General features: G+C 36.3%; 2 long non-coding RNA genes across 2 annotated transcripts; one reads left to right on the plus strand and one right to left on the minus strand.

Annotated features, from left to right (window-relative positions):
- Nucleotides 1-300: 300 nt before the first annotated feature.
- LOC138696138 (uncharacterized) lies at nt 301-5,660 on the minus strand. Its single transcript, XR_011331254.1, has 2 exons — nt 5,142-5,660; nt 301-3,111 (listed from the first exon to the last, which is right to left on the minus strand). It is a non-coding gene; the product is annotated as an uncharacterized lncRNA (long non-coding RNA).
- Nucleotides 5,661-11,167: 5,507 nt separating this feature from the next.
- On the plus strand, nt 11,168-12,799 carry LOC138696139 (uncharacterized). The gene is made up of 2 exons (XR_011331255.1): nt 11,168-11,250; nt 12,597-12,799. It is a non-coding gene; the product is annotated as an uncharacterized lncRNA (long non-coding RNA).
- The last annotated feature ends 1,386 nt before the right edge of the window (nt 12,800-14,185 follow it).

Consider the following 14,185-nt stretch of genomic DNA (forward strand, 5'->3'; position numbering starts at 1 on the left):
CTGTTTATTTTTTTCGTTTCAATAGCTGAGGCATCCTTACGCTCAATCATCAGTATACAGCTTTAGAAATTATTCTTTTTTTACTTTTTAAGAAAATGAGGTAGGAAAAGTTCTCTCTTTTGTTGAAGGAAATCACAAAGCATGCATGGACAATGTCATGTATCCAAGCTTAAGAAGCAAGACCTGAAGCGTTTATACATGTCATTGAAACGATTTAAAGCAGTCTTCAAAGAAAGTCTTCTGGTTTTGCTGTGGCCTAACACAGGGTTTAAGCTAGAAAATAAATAATTTTTGCAAAAATCCACAAATGAAAAATTATATTTGTGCAAATTGCGAAATGCTTGTGCAATATTATGAATAATTGTGCAGAAAGATAAAATTAATTAAGTATGCAGAAACAAAAAGTTACGTTAATTTGTTTATTGGAGTTTTATTACTTTCAATCCATCTTATCACAGTCTAGATACACTTATGCAAGTAAATCATTAGACATTCGTATGTTTAGAATCAATTACTGCTGAATTTATATCACATTAAAATACGTTATTTTATGGGCACTCTAAACATTGAAATTCTTTACTGGTAGGCCCTTCAAGATTTATTGTTAGCAGAGTGCTAACTCTTTTTACTGAAAGACTGTTTCTAATTCCAGTTTTGACAAGATTCATGCAACTAAATCCTTGCTCACAATTTTCGGTATGCCATGGAATTATATAAATCAATTAGAAAAAATTGTTCACTTGACTTACATTAATTGCACCAACTCTTTGAAATCAATTCCTGAACATCTATTGCTCAATCCTTTTTTGAATATTACCCATGCCATTAGCATTTCATTTAAATTCAGATAAGTTCAAACACATTTCTGATTTCATTTTCTCCATTACCATCCTCGTTTCTGAAGTCCAATGTGATTGTTGCATTTTTTGCACATAGACATTCAAAGCTTGTTGCGTTTTTAGAAGTAGCAAAATGCGACTGTCACTTAAACCCTGGCCTAACATAATTTTATATTCTCTTGTAAAAATTTCACAGACTGATTTTAAATTTTCCACTTTGACAGTAAACGAACGAAAGAATTGGAAAATTTTTCCTATAACAGTCTGAATGCCAACTGCCAAAATACGAGTATGTACACCAGTTCTGTACAGCATTGTGTATTATACTACTACTCCATTTATATTTGCCCATCCAGTTCTTTTTCATTTCTAAAATAAATTGTTTTTCTTTTTAAATCACCAAAATTGCTGTTTCTATTGTCTCCTGATATTCCTAATATTTTGTCTGAAATGTTACTCATTTCAACAATTTCCATAATGTGCTAAACCAGAATATCTGAAGTCTCTCTGTGTAAATTATATTGGTGAATTCTAATATTTCATTTTTAATATAAAAGTTTGGAGTTTTGCAGTACCTAACAATAACTGGCGACATTTTCTTGTCAATGTGGTGTTGTGTACCTCAATTTTCGATGCCTGTGCGTCCTACTTTAAATGGTTCAAACCTACCCGCGCAAACGACAGTCTCTGTTTTCTCTCTCTAACAAAGCAGGTTGGCTCGCTTTTCGCTCTTATGAGGGAGAAAGCAAAGATCATACGGCGACGAGTAACGTTGGCAGTAGAAATACCCCCAGGCACTGTGAAGTAACTACGTGTGGGTCAACACCTTATTGCACCGAGCCCTTCAATTGTATTCGGTATATATGCTATGCTGGATACAGATATGAGAAATTCCATTTTCAAACTATATTAACTGGGTTACATACCCCAGTCTGAAAAGCAGGCTACGCCACTGCATACTACAACTTATGAATTATTCATAAGCACAATGAAAAAACATTAAACACATTTTATTTAACTAATGATTTGTCATCAGACTTTTTTTTTTTGTTAAGTTTATTTATACACGCTTTAACATTCACGGTCATCTCGCGTGTTTTAGTACCTGTGGGTATATAAGTAAGCCGCTTTTACTATTCCTGTTTCTATTGTTGTGTTGTAGATAGTTTGTGTGTAGGTAACCGACTCAAATTTTCGATTAATGTTTATGATATTGGTGATTGAGGTGATGATGAATCATGGTATGCAAATTTTCAATCCGGCCTTTGTGACTAAGTGAAACCATGAAAAACACCAGTCAGATTGGTCGGCCATGGGGTTTGAACCTGGGATCTCCTGAATGCGAGTCTCAAATGCTACTACCTGAGCCAACTCGTTCGGTAACATCAGACTTGTTCCACAAGTCATCTGATCTTCAGTTCAATGGACGAGCAGCCAACTTTTCTCCCAGCCTTCCAGACTATATCAGACTTACGTATGTAATCACTAACTATCGACCACTGTAACAGAGGCAGTTGTGACAACATTAAATAAGTGAAGCAGAATAATAATATGCGTAATTTCGTTATTCACGACTATTCAAGTCTTTTAAATTCGTTACTTTCGTTACCAATTGCTTAAATAGTTATTTTTAGTTACTTTTGTTAGCAGTAGATGGCCTGTTATTTTTGGACCTACCTGAACACAATGGTATTTTTAAGAATGATGAAAACTCTTATCAAAACTTTCTTTGAAAGAAAAGTAAAATCAGGTCATACGTCAGAGTTTAACAAGTGAAAGAAGCCTGTCCCTGAATGAGAGATCTCCAGGCAAAATTTACCCGTTGCTTGTCGTCGTCTATATTAAAATTCACTTCTATTCATCATCCTTAGCTATCATTTCACCATCAAGGTAATCTTTCAACATATGGCATATAAAGAGCTTCTCTGATAACGTGGCAACAATAGACTACAGAGTACATAAAAAATCTAAGCTACTGTATACACTAACACTAGCAGTTATATCTTCATATGTGCAGTAGGTTTTGGCACTTTTGATTACCAGCAGTTACAATAACTATCTCTTGAATCAGCAACTGTTTCATTTTACATTAAATTTCTGTTCATTACGACGTTAAAAATTCATACCTTCAGCTACAGTCTGTTTCAGAAGATGTTGATCCACTGAAAGAAAGCGATGTACATGGGCTGCTGCTTCCTCATAATCTTCATTTCGAAGAGCAGTCTGCACTCCGCCACTACACAGCTGAAGATCTGAACTCTGACACCCTGCTCTATAGAACACATGTAATTAAAACAATAATGCTTTATAGCATACAGTAATGCAACAGGATATTGTGAAAACCATTAAAAACTACACAATGAAAAATAATCATAAGATTTTACAGTAATATAACAGTATAGTGAGATAGAAGTCGCATTAAAAACTACACAAAATTTTTCCTTCCCTTTTTAAATTTTCTTTCTCTTCCAACCATTCCATATTCCAACCTAACCTTGATGGTTACATTTGATTTTAACCACTCAAAGTAATTCAAGAAATAATGAACAAAATGTACATTAAATATTACTGCCAATATATAGAAAACTTCGATCTGTGATTATTACAAAAATAGCCCGTTATCACTATTATTTCAAAATGAAAAAAGATCATTAGCCATAATATCCAACTACTGAAGATAAGAAAGGAAATATGCTGACCTGCATAAATGAAATTTCAAGATGGAGGGAGCACTTTAGCGAAATGTTAAATTGTTCACCCCCAAACAAGTTTATTAAATATCAAGCACAAAACAACGACCAAGATACTGAAGGCCCAGACTTGAGGGATATAAATCTGTTAAAAATTTAAAACAATAAACCTTATGAAAGGAAATTATCATATATTATTATCCCCATTCATAAAAAAGAGAGATGACAACTTTCAGAATTTTTATCATAGACAACTTTCAGAATTTCTATCACTGTGTAACGAAATATATGAGAAAGGCAAATGGCCTCAAGATTTCACGGAGACAGTGATGCTGCCAGTACCAAAGAAAAATAATGCCCAAAAATGTAATGAGTTCAGGACTATCAACTTGATATCGCACTTGGCAAAGATTCTCCTGCGAATACTAAATCGATGTTTATATTCTAAGAGGAAGGAAAGTTGAAAGAGGAAAAATTTGGCTTCAGGAAAGGAAAAGGTACGAGAGATGTAACTGGACTGCAATCAGCAAGATATATCTGGAAAAAAAAGTAAAGAAACGTATGTAATATCTGTGGCTTTTAATAAAGTGCACTAGAATAAATTTATGCAAATCGTGATGAAAAGTGGTGTGATTAGGAAAGAGAGGAGGCTATTAAGTGATCCTTATATGAAACAGCGAGTCAAAGTTAGAATAGGTCAAGAAATGTCATAGGGAAGTGCAGTAAGGACAAGAAAGCTCTTCATCACCTTCCTGTTTAACATCTACTTGGAGGATTTAGAGAAGAATTATTTTCAGAAGGGGTGATAGTAGGAGGAAGAATAAAGTGCATAAGATTTGCTGACGACATGGCGTTGTTAGTAGAAAAAGAAGATGATAATAAGGAATATGCTAATGGAGCTAAATGAGAGCTGAGAGCAGTATGGGATGAAGTTAACGAAGACCATGGTTACTGGTAGAAAAATAAAGGTGATAAATGTGCGAATTCGAAATGAGTCAGTAACACGTAGACAGCTTCAGATACTTGGTATAGGAACATGAGCTGTTGCCAGGAAGTCAAAAGGAGAATAGCAATGACAAAGGAAGTTTCTAATAGAAAAAGGAGCATTTTCTACGAAACTTTGAAAGAAGAACTATGAGACCAGTGAAGAGTTTTGTGTGGAATGTGACTTTGTATGAGACAGCAGACAAAATAAGAAATGAAGCAGTGCTAGAAAGAGTAGGTGAAGAAACAATAATGTTGAAACTGGACAGGAAATTAAAGAGAAATTGGCTACATCACACATGCACGCATGCACAGATATGTAATAAAAGGGTTTTAAAACACTCCACATTCATTGACTTCCAATATACACTATTCTCTCTTTGTCCATAGATCTTTCAGCACTCTCCTACAGATGGGACCTCTCCAGCTCCTTCAGTATTGTCTTCATTTCTTCTCCCTCATCCATATTTAAACTGTTCGATAATCAGCTCTTATCCACCTTTCATACCATAGTCATCCCTTATCCATCCTTTATACATCTAAGAAATTCAAATTTTAAATCACTTATAACTTTAATCTCTCTGATTTCTCAAAAAGAAAATGTATTCTGCTTAAAATCATCACTCACCCTGGCAATATCTAGCCGACGCACTTTAGCACTAACATTCTCTGCCAGAGTTGAAGTAAATGTTACCATCTCAGCAAGTTTCTGGGCATCAGAATGGACGAGTTCGAGACTGCTCCGATGGACGCTCAGATTCTCTGAATTTAATTTTCAGATTCAGTACAAACCAGGAAAAAAACATCAGAACGCAGATGCTCTATCTAGAATTCATAAAGTGCCCTTTGTTACGATCGACAAGATGGAATCTCAATCCGTTCGAAATCTACAATTGCCGAACCGCAATATGCACAATGGTTGAATGACGCAAATCAGTTTAAATTAGATGACAATGGGATTTTGTTTCGAATTCAAAATGACCGTGAACCTTGTTTGGTAGTACCTATACCATTGAGATTGACTATACTAAAAATATATCATGATTCACCAATCGGTGCACACCAAGGTCAAAGGTGGACCTATGACTTATTAAGTCGAAGTTTCTATTGGCTAGATATGAGATCAGACGTGGAAAATTATGTTGCAAATTGCATGTCATGTTGGGAAAGAAAAACAGGAAAACATCCTGTAGCCCTCTTCAGGAGTTCGGTGAAGTGGTGAAACCTTTGAATTAGTTAGCATGAACATCCTTGGTCCATTTCCAAAGACCACTTCCGGAAACGTCTATCTATTGATTTTCATGGTTGCCTTCACGAAGTGGAGTGAAGCTATTCCGATACCTGACCAATCTGCGGAAACTGTAGCTAGGGAATTTGTCACAAAAATAGTTGCTAGTCATGGAACCCCTAAACAAGTATTAACTGATCAAGGCAGAAATTTTGTATCTACATTGTTCAAGGAAGTTTGCAAATTGCTACACATAAAGAAAATACAGACAAATCCGTATCATCCTATGGCGAATGGACTAGTTGAACGCAGTCATCAAACGTTCACGGCAATGATGTTTCACTTTGTGCGTTAAGACCAAAGAGATTGGAATAAGTGGATAGCTATAGTACAGAAGGCGTACAGAATTACACCCCACTCGGTGACCGGGTACTCCCCATTCTTTCTCTTGTATGGCAAGGAAATGCCTCTGCCATTTCCAGTTGATATGAGTCCGAAATTTCCAAGAGAAAATATAGAATCCGACCCTATAGTTGGCCAAGCCAGGAAACTAGAGACGGCCTACAAAGTGGTTAGAGAACGGTTAAAGCAGAGTAAGACAACGCAAGCGAGACAGTACAACATGAGGCGAAATGTGAAACTTCAAACATCTGAGCTAGGAGACAAAGTATTCATACAAAGCACAGTGTTGAAAAAGGAAGTAACGAAGAAATTAGCTAAACCATGGACAAGCCCAGTTGAGACAGTAGAAATACTAAATGAAGTCAATTACCGCATTCGCTACGGAGACGGTAGAACACAAGTAGTTCGTGTAAATAGATTAAAGTTGTGCCGATGTCAGGTTGACGACATTCATCCTACCAAAAATAATACGGAAAGTATGTATACGCACTATTGGGAGAATGATGAAGGACCCCTGGGAATGGAATCGAACAGAGAACCCCAAGGTGAAGGAATAATCAGTGAAATGTCAGAACGGCGAAAGAAAACGCGTGGGCATCGGAAAATGAGATACCGCTAAGCGAATTAAGAGAAAGAGTAGGAAGAGATGAAGATTTTGAGTCCGAGGACGAAATCCCTCTCGCCTCGTGGAAAGTGAGATCAGATGATCCTCCCCAGGCACACAATTCTGCTGAACCAGACCATGAGTTCGACTCTCCTCATAATTCATTTAATGCTCCCAGTGTGAGTAATGAAACAGCCGAACAGAGGAGCCAACCAACTTCACCTCGCTACGGATTGCGAACTAGAAATATTTACTAACCTATTGGATTACAGATTATCTAATTGTTGTCGCAAAAAAAAGTGATCTAATAAAATATGGGGACGAGAATTATACTCTCTGTTCCCCGGATGTAACAATATTTTCAGCTACTCAGCCGCAATTCTAGCCAGAGTAAACTGAGGAAGCCTGTGTCATCGGATCTGAACGACCTTCGACGTGATATCGTCCATTCCAAGAAAAACCCTAAGTATATTGTATAATGTTAAGTTGGGCATGAAGCTCACCTGGAGATGCCAAAGTTCAAAATGGGACTTGTAAAATTTACTTCTACTTTTGTAACTTAAAATAACTGTATCATAAATAATTATGTTCATCGAGTTAACTGTTATGTAATATGTATATAGATTTCGAAACATTTTGAACAATGACATAATATGTTTCTAAGCTTAGGATCAATTTAACATAAGGATATTATTGTCTTGAAGGTTAATATATATGTGTAAATATTCAAATCCAAACGTATCTCAAGTGATGATTTAAAGAAAAGACAGTTGATGTGAAAATTGAAGTTAGACATTCATAACTAAAACTCTTTCGTGGTTGAGTAAATGCTTATCTTAATTTAATCATTGTGCTACTCGAACTTATGTACTGTATGTACTCTAGGCTTCGAGAATGCAAGACGTACTGCCGGACGCCGGTGGTGTAACATGAACCATGGTGGAAACATAGTAGAGGTGTGGGACAAGCTGTGCGTGTTTTCGTTCAGTCTGCGCATGACGTCACCTTTACTGCAGGCCGCACTCGAATGACACAGTCAACATAACAGATTGTTGATGGTTAGATCTGCGTCCATAGATTTAAATGAATAAATAAAACTCATGGTTTGTGTATTCAGTAAATATTGACAGTATAGGCTATAATAGGGTCTATCTTGAAGTGATAACATTATAAAATAGTGAACAATAAATTAAATTCAAGAGTAAACAAATAATGTTATATGGTAGTGCAACGTTAATAATTGTCTTCTGTAATATACACGTACTTTTATAATAATTATAATACATTATGCTACAAATATGCACAAAATTAGGCCCATATATCACACAAATTATATTACACATGAATTCAAGTACAATAGGAACTACCTTGAAATGATAACGTAATAAAATTATGATCTATTACATATTAAACTCAAGTTTCAAGAAACAATGTGATATGGCAGTGTGTCATTAATAATATTGCCTTCTGTAATATACACGTGGTTTTATAATAATTATTACAATACAATGTGTAATAAATATATACATACTTAGATCTATACAGTTGTTTATAACATACATTATTTTGTACATGAATTCAAATACTTTTGAACCTTCATTAACATATGTATATGAATTTCTTGGAATAATTTGTCATTATAGTAAACAAATATTTTTATATATTCAGGCTATTGGAGACATAATATAGTCTACTACATTATTTACCTTATTATTCCACACACGACATAACATAATTTCACCATTATAAATCCCACTCTGTTAAGTAAATACTTATTCTTATGCAATCTTTTTCATTTTCTTTATAATATTTCTCTTTGAAATTCCAGACATTTTTATTATTTTATTAATTTCTTTAATTCTAATAAATGTTCTTGTTCTAACCAATGTCGTAATTACTTCTGGCGGAAGAGGAGAATTGATTTCTGCTTCGTTTTTCATGGCAGAATTAACCAAATTTACAGTCTTTTTTATTATAAATTTCTCATGAGAAACAGAATCTTCGTGCACATCTGAGAATATACTTCAACAAGCATGGCAACCAATTGCAGATCCTTAGAAGGGAGAATTAAGTTTCCACGGGACACTGTAGTAATCCAGTCTTTTTGATTAGCAGAAGTTGACAATTTTGTGGGAATTCCAAGATTCGGGTATTGGTCCATATGTTTTGATGTAGCATATCCTGCAATATATTTTAATCCTTCCTGGGATATCCGCTGTCTTGCAGAGATTTCACATATTTTTTCTGGGAGGCCTATATTTTCTTCAGGATCTCGATCGTTGGTAAATTTAACCGGTTTCAGAATGCCTTTAAGAAATTCTGCCGTTGCACATAGTTCTTTCTGCAGATTATCATTGACTTCTGATTGGCTTGTACTAGGACCCACTATTAATGCCTCTTCTTCCGAAAGCAAATCGGAGGTGTTTTTGTTCTTACAAAACTGAGATAATGGATTTCGACCTAGTACATACCACTTCAGTAGAATGTTTAAAATCTAAAGCAGAGGGATGAACGTTTGTTCTACCATGCTTCTAATTTCCGAAAAAAAAAAAAAAGTTTTCTACCAGATCTTGGTTAAGTTTTCTTGTGATGATATATTCAATTTTGTACTTGTACCTCATTGCCTCATACAACAATGTTAATGATTTATTATTTATTAGAATCCCCTCTTGATAAGGTAATTTCCTGTTTGCTTCTCCTACTTTAACTGTGGTATGAGAGTATAATATTCTGATCTTGAAGGTTTATTCCGTAACTATGCAGCCCACTGTGGGTACCGAATTTAGAAACGGTATTAAATAAATCAAACCAACCATTAGTTAATTGTATTGCCTTTGAAGTTTCTTTCCATTCATTTGATCTCAACAGCTCGTTTTCACCACATCATTTCGAAGCCTTTGCAACTCTGTTGGAAAATAATTGTGCTGCCAAACTAACTTTTTGTCTTTGGGTACCACGGACACTTAAGTGTAACGGAGTTAACTTGTAAGCTAATTTTGTATCAGAGGACGAGGATGCACGTAAAAGTTCATGAATTGGTTCTGATGAAATGTTCAATCCGTTCAAGTTGAAACCATGATCTAGAAAGTGATTCCTGTGTAATTTCAATAAATGTGGAGCGTCTGAAAAAAAATATTTCTCGAGTTGAATCATTTGGATTAGGAAAACTGCAATTTAGTTTGGTAGAAATTTTCAAATCATGCCACAATTTTCTGTTACTTCCACCTAAATCGCTAACTGTGGCCATAACTTGAAAACCACTGCCTTCTAACTGGCAAATTATGTCTGTTAGGATTTCTTTTGTCATTGTCTGATCATATTTATAGTATACGGGCTGCTTCCACCTTGCAAACAAACCACGTGCAAAAACAACCTGCACTGCCTTATGAGGTCCAATTATTTGTTCTTCCCTACTGTCAAAAGAAACCTCCTCATTTAAATACATTTCATCAAATGCTAATACTGTTACACGATCTAACTCCGACATATTTGTAGCTCTCGCCTTCATCAATTTTAAGACATCATGAAGTACCCCTTCCTCAAGCGATAATTGTTTTACTGCCCATTTTCTCAGAGTTGACAAATCAGGTAACGGGTAATTTAATTTTGTTCTTAAGTATCGGTATGTTTTTGGACTTAGGTTTCGAAGTGTTATTGCAGTACCGTAATCTTCTACAGACCATTTCACCCTACGTTTTTTATTCAAAAGAGCATCAATTTGCCCAATAGTGAAAAATGGTTTCAAAATTTCAGCCACTTTAGATTTAACTTCTGTTTGTCTAATGTTTTTCAATGAAATTACATTCTCATGTAATTTTCTTTTGCCTTCTTCATGTTTCCTGTTGGAAGCTGTCAATTCCTTAATCCTCGTTTCTAGAGAGTAATTCTTCTCTTCTAATTCTTGAATTCTTTGTATTAGTATTTGGCATTCCTCTGTGACAGTAGACTCAGTGGCTCCGCGATTTTCCATTGTTACATTAGTGCTGGATGCTCCTGTTGCGCTGAAAGTTAACAGGTACAGTAGCCTACATGCAATCAGGGGCGTATTTAGGCCTCAGCACACTAAGCAGCTGCCTAGGACGGCAGATTTGAGGGTGCGACTTTTAAGCTATTACTGTTAATTTTTTATATGTTTTTTAAATTTTATTCATAACTCTTTAAAGAGTACATGAACTTAAACGCACAATGAAAAGGATATGAATAACATTGGCAACAATCAGTTCAAATTATGTATTGTAATTAATGTCTAGTTAGGTTTATTAAAGAAAATGTACTCAACGCAATGAGCTGCGATCGCTGTCTGCAATAAAGATGACGTCACACGCCTCGGTCGCTATCGCAACAGCATGCGCAGTCCCACACCTTTACTATGTTTCCACCATGACATGAACGGCAGCGTAAGCAACGGGAGCCACGAAGGATAGGTGACGTCACTCGCCAGCTGGAACACTATCAGCGCCTAGCATGGGATTCAACCGCATGTGTCAGCAGAAGGAGAATATTGTATGTACGAAAAGGGATCCAACACAAAAAACAGAGTTAATACTTGAATGCTTTTAGGATAAACATTTTAGCTTAAGAATGGAGTGAATTACATTGAAAAAATGTGTGTGTGTGTGTTTGTGTGTGTGTGTGTGTGTGTGTGAGGTATGCATGAGAAGAAAAGAATATATATCGGGGCCAGAAAAAATAAAAGTGAATGAGTGTGAGAGAGAGAGAAATAATGTTATCTTAATAATATCCCATATTGTGAAATTTTATTGTAACGAAAAAGAAGTATCCAAAATCTATTATTGTACCTAGAGTTGATAAGTGTTATAGCTGGCGCCATGCAACGAACCGAACCAACACAAAATCATAGAATACAGTATCTCAAAGTTTAACACGGAAAATCCAAAACCAATTAGAATACATTAAATGAACGTTATTAATGATTCCGCTCTGCCTATGTAATTCAGCGACCACCAGATTCATAGTATACATGATGTGCATGTGAAAGCCAATGGCGAAGGAATAAATACCCCTTAAGCCTTTCTGAGCAGAAAGAGTCCCTGACACGAGATTAACTCTCTGTAAACTCTCTCTGTTGCTTGTGTGTGTGAATGTATTCCAGAATCTAATCCACAATCACTAGGCCAGACAACAAGTTCAATGAAAAAGCACGTGCCATTGAGGCATCGTCTTTTTGAAATGAAGGGGCATTCAGTGGCGTATACTGGTTAAAGGGTTTGGGCTACCGCTGACCCTATTATTACACAAAATATATCTAACAATTACTTTAATTTTAATTACTATGGTAAAACTAATAATACAAAATTATTACATTATGTTATATTATAAACTTTTTCTTTTGTAATTTCCTTGGGCTACCGCCGGTAGCCCGCAAAATACGTCCCTGGGCATTGTTATGCCTCAGGGCATAAGAACGCCCTGTAGCATGATTTCCTGTGGGGTGTCAAATCTGAAACAGTCCAGGAACAGTGTCAGCGGAATACATGGTCTTTAGCAGAAATGTAATACAATTCCAGCTTGTGAAGTAAATAGATGCTTAGCCAGCGTTAAAGAGTTTTGTCGCGCGAGCGGTAAATCACTGCCTACGATAAATGTATTCTTACGCCACGAATTACTGCTGGACTATTCGCAATGGTCCAGTGGAACAAAGCATGCATTTTAATTGGTTAAATTAAATCACGCATTGTTCGATTTCTTTTCTTACGCGTAATCTCATTAAAGCGACTTATCACTGTATTGCAATCAATCGAATTATTTGTAACAGAGGTTTGATTAAGACGACATCTTCAAGCACGAATAATCAAAAGGGGTTAAAGCCTATCTCACCTGTCCGATAGCGTGGGTGGTACCCCGTTCGGGAGACCGATAAGAGAACATAAAAAGTGATGGTGAGAGGATACAGTCGGATGGTGACACGGTCGGGCAGGGATCGAGGACCAAGTCGTAATGGCGTCGGCAGAGACAAGAGATATACTATTGTAAGTAACTTGTTATGTATATTTGTATATATTTAATAAATCGAGCATAGTTTCATTCATAACTAATTCAGTCTAGAACCTGAGTTCAGTAATCATGTAGTTTTCCTATGATATCCTGAGAGTCCCAGCTCTTTCAGTAAAATAGTTTCTTTTACATTATACGTGTAATGGTGATGTCAGAAATCCTGATAAGCCTAAGTGTGAGCGGCAGTCGAACGCAGTAATCATCCGTTCAGCAAGTCATCCGACCTAAGTTGACGGTCGCATAACAATATCATCTCCATTCCACCAATTCATTCGACGCTGAGTGACCTCTTTATATAACAGACTTATAAGCTGCCGGAAAAAAAAAAGTTCATACATTTTGTGTTTCCACGGTCGAATGTGGAAAGCTGCACTGTGTACTGCATTTTCGGCACTGTCCCCCAGAGCATGGAAAGAAAAAATATATGCACATATAATCAATTAACCGAAGTATAATCAAACTCACATCCCCAACACTTGTGTCCCTTTCCCTACTCCATCTACGCCGGTTATCACTAGCTGTGTTAAATTACATTCCAAGCATTCCGAAAATTTTTAGGCGGCATTTACAAGTCTTTCAGAATTTTCGAAACAATTCCAGGGATCTACATGTAATTCACTGATTAGATCATCCAAGTTTCTTGCAGTATTGTAGGTCTACCGGCATGGCGCGTTCTCAGGTTGTGGATCGAGGAGACGGCCTCCAGATATGGAGGTTAGTTGTGAATATATTGAATAAGCGGACAGCCGATGAGGGGTGGTCCTCCGGCGGGGGGGTTGGGCGAAGGGCTAACAACCCATCACCGTAAAAAGCAGCTTGTTACGAAACCTTCAAATAAGCCTCGGAATGGGACTGATTCTCTGGCACGACCACAGCAAAGGACTAAGGTTTTGAGATTTGGTACTGGCAAGGATAAACGTGATCAAGGATGAAACTCTCATTCAGTCCTGAACAGATAGAAAAACTATTTTGGGCAACTACGAAATATACATAGGCAAAGTACAAATGATCAGGACGAAATTGAAATACAAACTGCTGAGCCATTTATACCCGAACCCACACTTTCTGAAGTCGAAATTTCGATAAAAAATCTGAAAAATTATAAGTCTCCAGGTATCGATAAAATTCCAGCAGAATTAATACAAGAGGGTGGAGGCGCATTATGTAACGAAATTTATAAGCTTGTACTTGCTATTTGGGAAAAGGAAATTGTGCCAGAACAATGGAAGGAGTCCATAATCGTACCTATCAGGGGGACAAGACTAGCTGTAATAACTTTCGAGGAATATCACTTTTGTTGACGTCGTACAAAATTTTGTCCAATATTCTTTTGAGAAGATTAACTCCATATGTAGATGAAATTATTGGGGATCATCAGTGTGGTTTTAGGCGTAATAGATCAACTATTGATCAGATATTTTGT

This window comes from Periplaneta americana, chromosome 3 (assembly GCF_040183065.1).
Source record: "Periplaneta americana isolate PAMFEO1 chromosome 3, P.americana_PAMFEO1_priV1, whole genome shotgun sequence".
NCBI classification, from domain to species: Eukaryota; Metazoa; Arthropoda; class Insecta; order Blattodea; family Blattidae; genus Periplaneta; species Periplaneta americana.